The sequence below is a fragment of the Suncus etruscus genome, chromosome 2 (genome assembly GCF_024139225.1).
Source record: "Suncus etruscus isolate mSunEtr1 chromosome 2, mSunEtr1.pri.cur, whole genome shotgun sequence".
Lineage (NCBI taxonomy): Eukaryota > Metazoa > Chordata > Mammalia > Eulipotyphla > Soricidae > Suncus > Suncus etruscus.
Genome location: NC_064849.1, coordinates 38,887,541 through 38,901,779, shown reverse-complemented (window position 1 = coordinate 38,901,779; position 14,239 = coordinate 38,887,541). Strand labels below are relative to the sequence as shown.

Sequence of the window (14,239 nt, the reverse complement as noted above, 5' to 3'; positions counted from 1 at the left end):
TTTTCATCACTTGTTTTATTTCCCCTAATTATTTCATTTACGTCTCTAAAACTACACTATGAAGTACCTTAATTATTTAAATTAGGACCAGATTAATTATCTCCAGTGTACAAAATCAAATTAATTTCATTATTAACCTGAGTTTTAAATTGATTAATCTTGGAGTGTTTAAGGAACCAAGAGAGAGAGGGTTTTCATCCATAAGGAATAAGGCATATTTGATCCGGTGGTTCTCTGTTGTACCAGATAGTCTAATAAGGCTCAGAAAGCTATAAGGAAACTTTGGGTAGATTTTATAAACCAGCCAGAAACCTGTGTGTCTGGGGCTTCTGGGGGAACAATCTGTGAGTCATTTTAAAAAACAAACACACTCATAATCACAGTGCATGTTGTAACCATGGTAATTAGTCCTGTCAAGTTGGCTTGCTTGTGTTCCTGGGAAGGGAAGGAAAAAAAAATGGAGAATTCAGAGCTTTGACTATCAACTTCAGTTTGTTGTAACAAGGAGAGACTTTAGGGGGTTCTTGAGAACATATTGACACAGTCATCCAAGGAGGGAAGAGAAGAAACTCTGGCATCCTGCCTTTGTTATTGAACATGGTTGAGCAGGATTCCTGTTGGGAGATGTGATTGACAGAGGAGTAAAAGACCATTTAGCTTTTCCCTGGAAGGAAGAGAGAACTGGATTCTTGATCTGATATATAATTACCTCTCAGTCTCTAAGGTCTACCTGGTGAGGTGTCTTGCGTGCACACGCACAGATTTTTAATGATCCTTTAAATGACATCAAGTACTGCTGGTAAAATGTTATTCAAGGTTTAAAGGAACCACCAAGCATTATTCTACTATCGTTAAAGAGGTTGGTTTTAGTGAGGCTGTTCTTTCAGATCTGATACCCAGGAAGACCAGATATCTTTTCTTGAATGGACAGAACTAAGGCTGACTCTTTTATCTTGGAAATTTGTGTTATAATACTAATACATGGGTTACAGAGAAGATCATGCATTTGAGGTTTCACATCTTTCACCAATCTGGTGAACTAGAGAACTTTTAGAAAAATATCTAGATGAAAGTATATGCTAGGAAGCTATGAGGTTGTACTATATATAATTTTTATTTTATTTGCACATAACTTGATATGTATATTTTTTTCTAATGAATGAAACATTTTTTGTTCAGGTGATACTCCTAGCTCTCCTCTCAGGAATCATTCCTGGCCTGCTTGGGGAGACCATATGGAGAGGTTGGGGATAAAACCCAGGTCTGCTGCATGTAATGCAAACACTCTACTCTCTATACTATCACTCTGGTCTAGTGACTCAAATTTTTGCACTTGTTGGATTAAAGACCTTGATATCAGACCTGGAACATTAAGGTACATAGAAGAACATTAAGTAACACACTCCATGACTTTGAGACTAAAGGCATCTTCATGGAGGAAACACCACTGTCCAAACACATGGAAGCAGAGATAAACAAATGGGACTGCATTAAACTGTGAAATTTCTGCACCTCAAAGGAAATAGTGACACAAAGGCCACCAAGAGTAATAGGAGAAACTATTCACCCATTGCTCATCAGGTAAGGTGCTAATATCTAAGATATAGAATTTAACAAGAAAAAAACATTTAATCCCATCCAAAAATAAAATGAACAAACACTTCTCCAAAGAAATATACAAATGGCCAAAAAGCATATGAAAAAGTGCTCCAAATTATTAATCAGGGAGATGCAAATCAGGACAACACTGAGGTACCATTTCATGCCACAGAGACTGGCACACATCACAAAAAATAAGAATAATCATTGTTGGCAGTAAAGTGGGGAGAAAGGAACTCTCATTCACTGCTGGTGGAGGTGCTTCTAGTTCAGCCTTTCTGGAAAACGATACGAAGATTCCTCAAAAAAACTGAAAATTGAGCTCCCATATGAAACAGCAATACTATTCCAAGGGATAAATCCTAGGAACACAAAAACACAAAACAAAAATGCCCTCTGCATGCCTATGTTCATTGCAGCCCTGTTTACAATAGCCAGAATCTGGAAATAACCCAGATGCCCAACAACAGATGAATGGCTAAAAAAACTGGTACAAATACACAATGGAATACTATGCAGCTGTCAGGAAAAATGAAGTCATTAAGTTTTCCTGTATATGGATGGACATAGAAATTATTATCCTGTGCTCATTTCGGCAGCACATATACTAAAATTGGAATGGTACAGAAAAGATTAGCATGGCCCCTGCACAAGAATGACACACAAATTCGTGAAGCGTTCCATATATATAAAAAAGAAATTATCCTCAGTGAAATGAGTCAGAGGGAGAGAGATAGACATAGAATAGTCTCATTCATCTGTGGGATTTAATAAAATAAAAGACATATGTTTATAATACCCAGAGATAATAGAGATGAGGGCTGGAAAAATCAGCCCACGATAAGAAGCTTACCACAAAGAGTAGCGAGTGCAGCTAAAGAAATAACTATACTAACAACTATCATGACAATGGTAGTGAGTGAGAGAAATAGAATGCCCGTCTCGAATACAGGCAGGGGGTTGGGGAAGAAGGAGTTGGGGGACATTGGTAGTAGGAAGGTTGCACTGGTGAAGGGGGGGGTGTACTTTTTTATGACTAAAACTCAACTTCGAAAATGTTTGTAAACATGGTGCTTAAATAAAGATATTATATAAGTTTTTTTTGCATTTTTTATTTCAAAATTCAATTCTTCACATTTAAGTTTTTTCATATACCTTGATGCTATTTCTTTGTCTAGTTTTTTCTATAATAGAGTGGGATTGTCAAGACTATTGAGAACATATTTATAATTCTTTACAAACTGTGTCAAAGTGCTATGCAGAGTAGTTGTGTCAATTTATGCTATTACTGATAACTGAGCTCTGGGCTAGGAGCACTCTAAATAGCTTTATTTTACAAGTCCCACTGACTATTGTTATCCCTGGAGTTTAGTTGCTGAAAATAGGTTGTTTTTTGCCCTTGACTTATTTTTATTTCCTTTGCCGTTTCTAATCATGAGATAATTGTGTTCTAATAATGTGGACTCATTTAAAAACATATGATCCCTTCTAATTGGCTAGTAATATAATTGGTTGGGTTGAGTTTACAGCAATGTGGCTTCTCTAGAGACACTGATGCTCATTTGGTCTTAGGACCCAATATCAATTTGATTCCCACCCTTAGTCAGAATACTGTGGATGCTAGGTTTTTTTGTGTTTGGTGACATGCACAATAGGGATGGGAACACACTCCCAAGGTTTAGGCAATTTCCCTTAAGCCCCATCTCAAAGCTAGATAGTTTCTAAAGAGCTAAGAAGTGCCTTTGTATAGGAATTTTCTCCTCTATGAATACTTGACAATTAGATCAGTTTTGATCAATATTCTCAGAGGATGCTAATGGTTAGGGGTAGAAGTATCTCTACTTCCTGCAGATAATTTGAATACTAAAAATGTTTTAATTCTTAATTTGTCCAAATCATTAACTTAGCTACTTCAAGGACTCTAAAACCACTTATGGAACTCCATTTTGCCCATAACAGTTGAAGCAAGATTACCTTCTCCTGCACTTTGGTTCTCTAGGAGTAAATCAAGGTTTGCTGAATAGGAGAACTTGAACTTTTTTTAAAATCAGCTTCTGTTACCAGCAACTTCTGATAGGTTCCCAGTCAACTGTGTATTCTTGAAGGCGAAGGAAGCCCCTGATCAAAAAAAGAAAGAAATGGCTTCTATTTTTACAAGTCTTCCTCTTAGAAGAAAAAACGTTTCTTGGCTCTGAAATGTAGACTTGTGAGACCCTCTGCTCTTAGAGTATTTTTAGCCAGGACCTGTGGTCAAATTTCTATTTACAGAAATATTACATGTCTTTATAAGTATCATGCTATTTTTCCTTTTAAAAAACATTATCTTCTCTGCTTTCTCAACAGCCAGATCTGCCAAGAGCCTCAGGCTTTGGGAACTGAAGAGGTGAGTTTCTGAAATAGTTTCATCTAGAATCTTCTTACTGCAATTCAAGAGAAAAAATATACCTTCAGTGATTTATAGATGGAAATATTATCAATGTGATGTTTTATTTAAAAAAAGGCATTCACTTTGTATTTAGCAATAGTGATATGACTTTAGGACATAAAGATAAAAAGCATTCTGCCTCAATATAGCTAAAATAAGATTTCTCACCCTGAATTTCACATTTTTTCTTTGAAAAACCTGAGCTTAAAAGGATGTAGATAGTTTAGGGTTTTGGACTTTTATGTCTTAAGTGAAACCATCTCTAGTCTGATCAGTACCACATGATCTCCCCAAACATTAGTACATTATCCAAGGACCACTGAAATGACACGAGGTCCTAAGAACTGTCAGGGTGGTCTTGATAATCCCCAGTATCACTAAACCTGGGCAATACCTTAGCCTCAGGTCTCTGCATTGAGCAACCTGTCCTGTTACTCAGGAATCTCTGGGAGAGGCTCTGGACTCTTGAGCCTGTTTGTAAACAAACCACCCATTTAAAAACTTTTTTTTAAGGAAACAACCTTGGCTGAAAAGCTTAACAAAAATGTATTTCTGTTACACTGAATGCAACCTGATCTGCACAGCCATTAAGAACATATTGGTGTGAAAAGAGTAGATTAGCTTAGAAACCTTTTTTTTAATAAAAATTTGTTTTTAATAGTCAATAATAACAATAGCAAATAGTCAATATAATGGCTGTAGAGGGTTATTCTGAAATAATCTTCCTTGGCTTTTAAAACTAGATAATGCATTGAGATCTGGCTATTGACTGGGAACCAGGTTACCATATTGCTGAGATATGTCATAAGGTATTTCTAACCAACATATTATAACTTTGGTTTTCCCCTTCATTTTAAATTTTAGCTTCATTAAGAAAATTTTTGCCTCATTAAGAAAATTTTCAAGCATATTACAAAGTATAACAATAATGTAATGAAGAAAATAACCCTATTAATGAATTTAAAAATTATCAACCCATGAATCATATGGTTGTATTTATATATATCCTCATCTATTTTCTTCATCCACTGAATTATGTCAACGATTTGAACTGGTTGTTGATTTTTGATGTTTCATTTGTTTTTGTTTTTGTTTTTTGTTGTTGTTGTTTTGGGGGGGTTGGGGGGATCACACCCAGCAGCGCTCAGGGGTCACTCCTGGCTTTACACTCAGAAATGGCTCCTGGCAGGCTTGGGGGACCATATGGGATGCCGGGATTTGAACCACCGTCCTTCTGCATGCAAGGCAAACTGCCTTACCTCCATGCTATCTCTCTGGCCCTGATGTTTCATTTATATAACTATAGAAACATGTTAAATAAAAATATAACTTGTCTTACTATACTGAAACCAATCTTAAACCTGTTTCTTCATTCAGCAAATATTTTCTGGTGTCAGAGCCTTCTTAGAAGAGAAAATCGCTCATTTCTTGCTATTGAGAGTTTCAAATTTAGACTTTTAACATATCCAAATCAGATTATCTGTCAGAAATATATGAACAAAATGAAAATATGATGATCATCATGTAACTTTAATTATTAAAATTGGATTTTGAGAATATACCATAATTTCAAAACCTATTGTGGCACTTCTTCACTTTTTAATAAATTGATAATTGAACATACAAAACAAAAACAAAACTTTCCACAACCCTTTGCTTAACTTCTGATACTGTTGAAACTATTGAGTGACTACCTCCTGGCTGAGGTTACCTAGAATAGTACCTGACTTGCTAACCACTTAGTTGGACATGCTATCTGTCTGAGTCATTTAATAAAACTGTTAACTAGACACATGAGGGAATGTTCTATGCTGGGAATATAATGATGAAAATCATGAAGGTCTTGCCTAGAGTGAATCAAACTCACAGAGAAGAAAAATGCGGTCAAGAAGGTGATTTATTCAGTTAGCACTGGGAAAATATGAGCAAATGTGCTGATGCTGGAGAAACTTGACCGAATTGGTGAGAAATGATGGACAAAGGGGCAACTGAGTTAGAACTTTAAGTGCCATCAGAGAAGCAGGGAAGAGGCATTCTGAGAATAAGAAATCATTTTCATATGATTCACAAAGATACCCAAGTGACTTGTAGACTACGTATAGATGGGTACAGAACAGTTGTTTTCCCAGGAAAGCATTAGAAACTCTAGCCAGAGAGATCACTCATCATCTGACTCTAAGTTTTTCATGAGCCATCTCTGGTCCTACAATGAGTTAAAAAAAAATTGAACTATTTTTTTTCCTAAATCCTGAACTAAGTATAAAACACTATCTTACAGATGATGGGCTCACCAAATTACTGATTATGAACACAGTTTCATTTGCATTTGATATTATTTGTTTACATTTTTTTTTGCTTACAATGTACTTAAAATCAGGGATTCTTTGTATGCAAGCATCCTGGGTACCCAGCATGATAATCCCTCAGCATTTCAGGGAGAACCCCCAAGCAAGTAATGAGATATTGTCTCAGAGCAACCCTTCCATCCTGATTCAAGCAGAATTTCTGAGTTGGGCTTGCTGGCATATTCTTGGGACAGTTCTTTATTGTGCTCATAGTATTGTCCTTGGATCACAAAAGGCCATTGGCATAGCCTGTGATGTGCAGAATGCTTAAGGTGGATATGGATAAACACTGAATCAGCAAACAAATTGAAAGAGGTTATTTGGTATTTTCCACTCTCACCTAAAATCTAAAATCATTTTTCCTTTGTGCACCATTAATAGTTTCAGTACTACTCAGTGGTACTTTATGTAAGTAATCTCTATGTTAACAAACTAAAGAAAGAAGGTTAACAAAGTGGGAATGTTAAAAGAAATACTGTTTTGCACTTTGGGAGGGATTTTGAATACATTTGCATTAGTGCTAAATTCAATTTTTAAGTCTATACAAATTTTTAAGCAACGTTAAACACTAGGTGAAAAATGGTGCAGCAAAATACTACTAAGACATCATGCAGCTTGAACAGCAGTAGTAATGAAAGAAGTATTTGTTTCCTATTGTGGCTGTAATAATAATCACCTATTTAGTGGTATAAACAGTACAAGTTTAGAGTTTCACATATCTGTAAGTTAGGTTTCATAGAGATCTCATTGTGATTGTCAGTATAACAGCATAGCTATTGTCCTTCATGGAAGTCTAAGGAAATACCATTCCTTGCCTTTTAAGGCTTCTAGATGACCCCTTTTCCTATATTCACATTCAAAAGTATCACATCTCACATTGAACTCAACCAGGAAAGATTCTTTGGTTTTAAGGACCCCTGTAATAAGGTTTTGTCATGTGTGCATAACTGAAGATAATTTCAATGTCCTTCTCGTGTCCTCTTCAATGTCCTTCAAATTGCAAAATTCACGTAGAATTGTAACATATTCCCAAACATGGATTAGGAGAATTTAATGATTAGAGACTTACTCATCTTTTTATTTAAGAGCAAGAAAGGTTGTCAGACAGGTAGAAATATGTTAGAAGAATTAGGATTGTCTGACTTCCCTAGTCTAGTACTGAGAAGTATAAATTCTCAGATTGAAGAAGCTGATGTTCATCTTGACTCTGCAAATTCTTTTTTTTTTTTTTTTTTTTGGTTTTTGGGCCACACCCAGTAACGCTCAGGGGTTACACCTGGCTATGTGCTCAGAAGTTGCTCCTGGCTTGGGGGACCATATGGGACACCGGGGGATCGAACCGCGGTCCGTCCAAGGTTAGCGCAGGCAAGGCAGGCACCTTACCTTTAGCGCCACCGCCCGGCCCCCTGCAAATTCTTTTTTTTTTTTGTAGATATAGGCACTAAAGTTTTTTGGTTAAGTTAAAGTCAAGCACCTCTCCAGGCCAGATATTTTGGTTGTATGGGAATGGTCCCCAGAGAATGCATCCTATGATACTTCTGGAAAGTTTGCCTATAGTGTGCAAGTTTAAAAGGTCTTGAACTATTACCAAAGAAATAGGAGCTTTTAGGGGCAGGACCAATAGCACAGCAGGTAGAGCATTTTTCTTGCACATGGATGACCCGAGTTCTATCTGCACCCCATATGGTCCTCTGAGCCTACCAGGAGTAACCCCCTCTGTTCACAGCTGGGTGTTACCCAAACAGACAAAGAAATGGAAGTTTTTACTTTCTCTGTTATGTCAGCTTGTCATAGTATGCTTTTTTATTTTATATTTTTGTCCCCCCATTCACAATACAGACCTGGCAAAGGGCCTGGGTTTGAGGTGTATATGGGGAGCATTTACTGTACCTCCTCTTTCTATACAGTGTAAAGAAAACAGCCTGTGGTAATCATTGGGAGGCCTTATCTTTTCTTTTTTTTAAATTATTTTTATATATGTAAAAAAAAAAACCTTCACCATTGCAACATTCCCATCACATTTCCATGTTGCTTTTTTATTTTATTTTTATTTTAGAGCCATGTGCTCAGAAATCGCTCCTGGCCATGTGCTCAGGAATCGCTCCTCGCTGGGGGACTATGTGTGATGCCCGGGGATCAAGCTGTGGTTCGTCCTAGGTCAGCTGCCTGCAAGGCAAATGCCCCACTGCTGCGCCATTGCTCCAGCCCTGCAATATGCTTTATGAGGCTCAAAAATATGAAAATTAGGGAAAAATAATGTATTTCAAACTTCTATAGTAGTGCTTGTTATAGCTAATTTATAGGGATAGTTTACTTTTCTCCATATATTAAATAAGATACTTTATTCCATCTAGTGAATGGAAAGAATCACAAGATTATTTTTGAAACATTTTGGAGTAGAATTCAGCTTGAAATTTGCAGGGAGCTTTTACATACTTCTACCATCCCATCATAAGATCACTTTTTAATATACATTTCATGTCTAGAAGTCATGTTCAGGGCTATCAGAAAAACAAACTGTCCAGATTTGACCAGTTTGAGGAATTTCCTGGATCAGGCAGATTTTAGTGCTAAATTGGGAAAGTCCTTCACAAATTAGGGCATTGGATCACCTCCAATTTACCAACAGATGACCCCAATAGAGGGTCAGAAAGATAGTTCAAGGAGCTAGAAGATAGTTCAAGAAGATAGTCTCGCAGGCATGAGGCCAGAGTTCAATTCCTTGTACTGCATGATCTCTAGAGCCCCATGTGTAGCCCTGCTGTCTCTCATATTGCACTGAAGGTGACTCTGGGCCCCCAAACACCTCTGGGAGCTCCCCCTAATATAAAAAGTAAAAAGAAGTGACTTTAGGAGTGGTCATATCCATGAACAGTTAAGGCAAATTTTCATTGAACAAAATAATGGCAATATCCCCCAGGGTTTGGGTTGAGGACAACAATTAAACTACTTGGAAAATCTTTTTCCACACAAACCTGTTTGTCCCAACCCATTTCAATACCCAAAGAGTCAGAGAAGTAAGAAACAACTGCATTTACGAAATGTTAACATTCAAGGTCTTTTCCTTCTCTGGTATTACAGCATGTTCTTGCCTAAGTCCTTGACTGTGGCAACTTTAATAATTGTGTTATTGAGGTGACCACAAGAACCCTCTGCATCTTTTACTCAGTAGGTTTTTTTTTTTTACCAGTTTTTTTTACCAGTTTTTTTACCAGTAGGTTGGGAAAGCATCGCACCCATCTTTGCCAATACAACTCAGAGCTTGCTTCCTTTAAAAACTCTGCATTTGGGGTCAGAACTATAGCACAGCAGTAGGGCATTTGCCTTGCATGCTGCCAACCCAGAATGGACCCGGGTTCGATCCCTACTATTCCCCAAGCCTGCCAGCAGTGCCTCCAAATAAATATACAAAACGGATCTCTCCATTTTCCAACCAAGAGACCTTTGAGTAAGAAAAAAGTTTTAGGAACGCTGTCCTGAATGCTGAGGGAAGGGCTTGGAGTAGCTGATATCTTGGTACATTTGCCAACTCTAAATGTGCTGATTGCTGGTCCTGTTGGGCTAGTAAGAGCTGCTCACACTCATGCTGACTGAAGTAGCTGCTCTACCCTTTTTCTGTGCTTGTGAACTATCCTGCCCTTTGTCATTCACAGCAATGTCAAAAGAGGAGTGCAGTAGCATCCCTGGACCTTAACCTTTACATCTCTGTTTTTCATTTGGACATTGTTGTTCCTAAACTGAGACCAAGGAAAGAGGAGTGTAAGTGTGCTTGAAAGTGTACTAGTGCCTTTTCCCTCCATGGGCATTTGGCTTATCAGTGAAAGTAGGTTTCTGTGTGCACATGTGTGTTTGTGTGTCTGTATGTTTGTATGTTTGTGTGATTTTTCTCTAACATCCAAACTATCTTCGTTGTTAGGTATGAGGCATTCTCTTTCAATTATTTTTTTGCCAAAAACAGTGAAGTACTATCAGCCTTGGCGAGAGATAAGGGCAGGTCATGGATAAAATTGGTAAATTCTTTTGACCTTCACCTCAATTCATTTTTTGAGTTCTTTCCTTCTGACACCCTCTATCTTAGATTCATTTTGCTTAAGACTAGACTGATTTTTTTGGGGGGGGGTTGGGTCATACCCTGGCTCTATGCTCAGAAATCTCTCCTGGCAGGCTTGGGGGACCATATGGAATGCCGGGATTCGAACCACCATCCTTCTGCATGCAAGGCAAATGCTCTACCTCCATGCTATCTCTCCGGCCCCAAGGCTAGACTGATTTTTTTCTTCGAACCTCTGCTTCTTCTCTTGTTTCATAAATTGAATTCTAGAAGAAACAAAACAGACCAAATCCTTATTCTTTAATTTAAACCCAGAGTCTTTGGTTTCCAAAGAGAAATGGAAAGTCAATGAAAAAATAAGATATTTCAGTAACTTTCCTGGTTACAGGGTGAGCAATAGAAGCCCTTTGTGAGCAATAGAAGCATCTTGGGTCTTTATAAAGATGAGAGCCACACATTGGTGTGACTAGAGGAAGTGGCATTGAATTGTATAGTTTAGAATCATGAATGGTTGATTTTATGTTATGCTAATTTTACCTTGATTAAAAACTCTGGGGCCAGGAATGTTGCCCAATGAGTACAGCACCTCCCTGATATATATGGCCCCTGGATTTGATTATTAGCACCATCATCACCACCATAATAAAGCAAGATACTGAATTACTGGGGGTGGGTGAGAGGTGGGGACATTATTTCTCTATACCTTCAAATTCTGGGGAAATGTATTAGTCACTTTAATATACATGTGCCATATACATTGATCAAAACTTTTGTTCTATTCTCCCTTATGACTGCAAAGAGATCTAATGGTGCAACTCTGCAGGGGTTAAAAGGGAAAATATTTTGAGAGCGAAGACACTGCTGCTTATTATAAGATGTGTCATTGTTGTCATAAAATTAATCTGATATATACTTTGCAAAGCTGATCGCAAAAATATTTTCAGTTTAAAAACCAAAACCAGAGTGGGTGGGGTTTAAAAAGAAAAAAAACCCCAAACCACTAAACTTTCTTTCACTTCTCTAAGGATAAAAGGTTTGGCAAGATGGAAAGTTTATTTTTTGGGGCTGGAGAGATAGCATGGAGGTAAGGCGTTTGCCTTTCATGCAAGAGGTCATCGGTTCGAATCCCAGCGTCCCATATGGTCCCCCGTGCCTGCCAGGAGCAATTTCTGAGCATGGAGCCAGGAGTAACCCCTGAGCACTGCCGGGTGTGACCCAAAAAAACCACAAAAAAAAAAAAAAAAAGAAAGTTTATTTTTTTAATATCCTACTGTAGTAGATAGCATTGGATATGATAAAATGGAATGAGTTCAGATATGAAAGTTTTAATGAAATATTAGCAAGGTAGCATATTTCATATATAGAAATGTATTTTATTACAATATCTTTATATATTCCCAAGAGAGGTTGCCTGATCAAAATCTGACAGATACTTGCTTTAAGAGATGACCACATAGGGGCTCATGCCCAATTCTTGGCTTAATTATTATACATTAAGGTTTTTAATTCCATTTAGATTTGGAGACGATGATTTTGACCTTTACGTGGAGCTGTAACTAGGCAACCAGAACAGCACTTATCCAGTGCACAGCAGCTACACTTCAAAGCTTTCGCATCTTGAAAAATACTTCTTAAACCCATCTCTTAAGCTTTGGCATATGCTCCCATGTAACCTTTAATTTCTTAGAAAATAGCATGCAAACCCCCGTGTGTAAAATAGAGTAATTCCTAGAAGTCTGGCATTCTCTGACGCTAATAGGAAGGAGTGTCTACAGAAATAGCCGGGGTAGAGTTAAGAAGTAGTTGTGGTCCAGAGAAATATTACTGTAAGGCATTTTGCCTTACATATGGCCAACCCTGCTTCTATTCCCCAATATCACCTATGGTTCCACAGTTAGGAGTGATCCATGAGCACAGAGCCAGGTATAAGCCCTAAACGCTGTCAAGTGTGGCACCCTCCCCAAATAAGGGTAAAAATAAAAATGAAAAAAAAAAAAAAAAAAAGACTGGGGCTGGAGAGATAGCATGGAGGTAAGGCGTTTGCCTTTCATGCAGGAGGTCATCGGTTCGAATCCCAGCGTCCCATATGGTCCCCCGTGCCTGCCAGGAGCAATTTCTGAGCATGAAGCCAGGAGTAACCCCTGAGCACTGCCAGGTGTGACCCAAAAACTACCAAAAAAAAAAAAAAAGACTATTGCCTATGCTTTATCACTGAGAATTGAGAAGGACAGTTTCTTCCTAGGTACTTGAAGGTGTAAAGATTATCTTCGGCAGGGATAACAAGCATTTCTTGTAACATGATTAATGGAAAACATGTAGAGAGCAGAGGAAAGCTAGATTTTATTATTGTGATGTTGTTTTTACTTTGCTGGCTAGGTAGTAACTAGAAACACTTAGATCAATAAAGAAGAACTTATTGAAAGCTTTTTGTATTAAGCCTTATACTATATTCCTTATCTTTGATTAAACTCTGTTTTAAATTTCTGATTAGGTTTTTTGTTAATGAAAAATATGTAAGTTAAAAATTCAAGAAAGGCATATATGAAAATAAATACTTATTTTCAATCAGCACTGTAGACCCACTCCCTGGAGGCAGCTCTATTAATAGTTTTCTGTGTATCTTCCAGAAATTTTCCATCTCTGTGTTAATCTTTTGAAAAGGTGAGCATGATAAGTGACATTAAGTCATCTATTCACAAGCTTCTCTTACAGACCAAATCTTTTAATTCTGAGCCATTATTTGTTGCTTTATTTTGAAAAGTGTCTTTTAAGAGTAAAAGAGTGAAAATATCAGAACCAAAGCGATGCTCATAGAGAGGGCTAGTGGGAGGGAAGGGACAGCTGAGAAGGTATTTAGTTTTAGTATCTATAAAATTTATATATGGAAATTAAGCAATAAACCTAGAAGCTTTTTGTTTTATAAATTAAATTTAAAGTCAATCGAAGTCTATTTTGATAACCCCGTGATGCAGGAATTATTTGACAAAGGAAGAAGTTGTGGTCCTCAGAAGTTAACACATACACACTGGATAAATGACAAGATTGCAACTAGAATCTGAGTTTTTTCACTGGATAAATGACAGGATTGCAATTAGAATCTTGTTTTTTGTTTTGGTGTGTGTGTGTGTGTGTGTGTGTGTGTGTGTGTGTGTGTGTGGTTTTTGGGTCACACCCAGCAGTGCTCAGGGGATACTCCTGGCTCCATGCTCAGAAATTGCTCCTGGCAGGCACCGGGGACCATATGGGACACCAGGATTCGAACTGATGACCTTCTGCATGAAAGGCAAACGCCTTACTTCCATGCTATCTCTCCAGCTCCGCAATTAGAATCTTGATCCAGGTTACTCTGATGATTGTGGGGGGAAGAGACAATAGCATTCTCTATGTGGCTCTGCAGTTAGGTAAAAGAATCTGAGGTGTCTGGTATGTTATCTAGTTATTAAGGTGAAAGTAATGATTCTGTACCCTGGACAAGTTGGTTGATGCCATTGTATAATTTAGAGTGGCTGTTTTACTTTTTACCAGCTTACCAGAATGTTTATTCCTATTTGTTTGTTTGAGTGATACTGATCGAATGGAGGGAAGTTGACTCAAAACGAAATACTATGAAGTCATAGTATTTCAGCCTTTGACCATAGAATTGTTTCAATGGACACAAATCCACAGAGGCCAGTCAATTGTTACTTTCGGATTTTCTAATTCAAATTGAGGGAGCAGAAGTGGTTAGTCAGTAAGGCCACATTTTAGTTGAGAAGCTAAAGAGACAGAGTGATGGACAGGGAAAGGAAAGCACCCAGAAGCAATTTGCATCAATGAACC

General features: G+C 37.7%; 1 protein-coding gene and 2 non-coding genes across 3 annotated transcripts in view; 2 read left to right on the top strand and 1 right to left on the bottom strand.

Moving 5' to 3' along the window:
- The window catches only part of GNG2 (G protein subunit gamma 2), a 129,699-nt gene that overhangs the window by 32,057 nt on the left and 83,403 nt on the right, over positions 1-14,239 (top strand). The window contains exon 2 of the mRNA XM_049767656.1: positions 3,943-3,982. The gene's annotated coding sequence lies outside the window, so the exon portion shown is untranslated. The remainder of the gene's footprint in view (positions 1-3,942; positions 3,983-14,239) is intronic.
- On the top strand, positions 2,183-2,289 carry LOC126003220 (U6 spliceosomal RNA). Its single transcript, XR_007493753.1, has one exon. It is a non-coding gene; the product is annotated as a U6 spliceosomal RNA (small nuclear RNA).
- On the bottom strand, positions 8,184-8,313 carry LOC126002674 (small nucleolar RNA SNORA51). Its single transcript, XR_007493351.1, has one exon. It is a non-coding gene; the product is annotated as a small nucleolar RNA SNORA51 (small nucleolar RNA).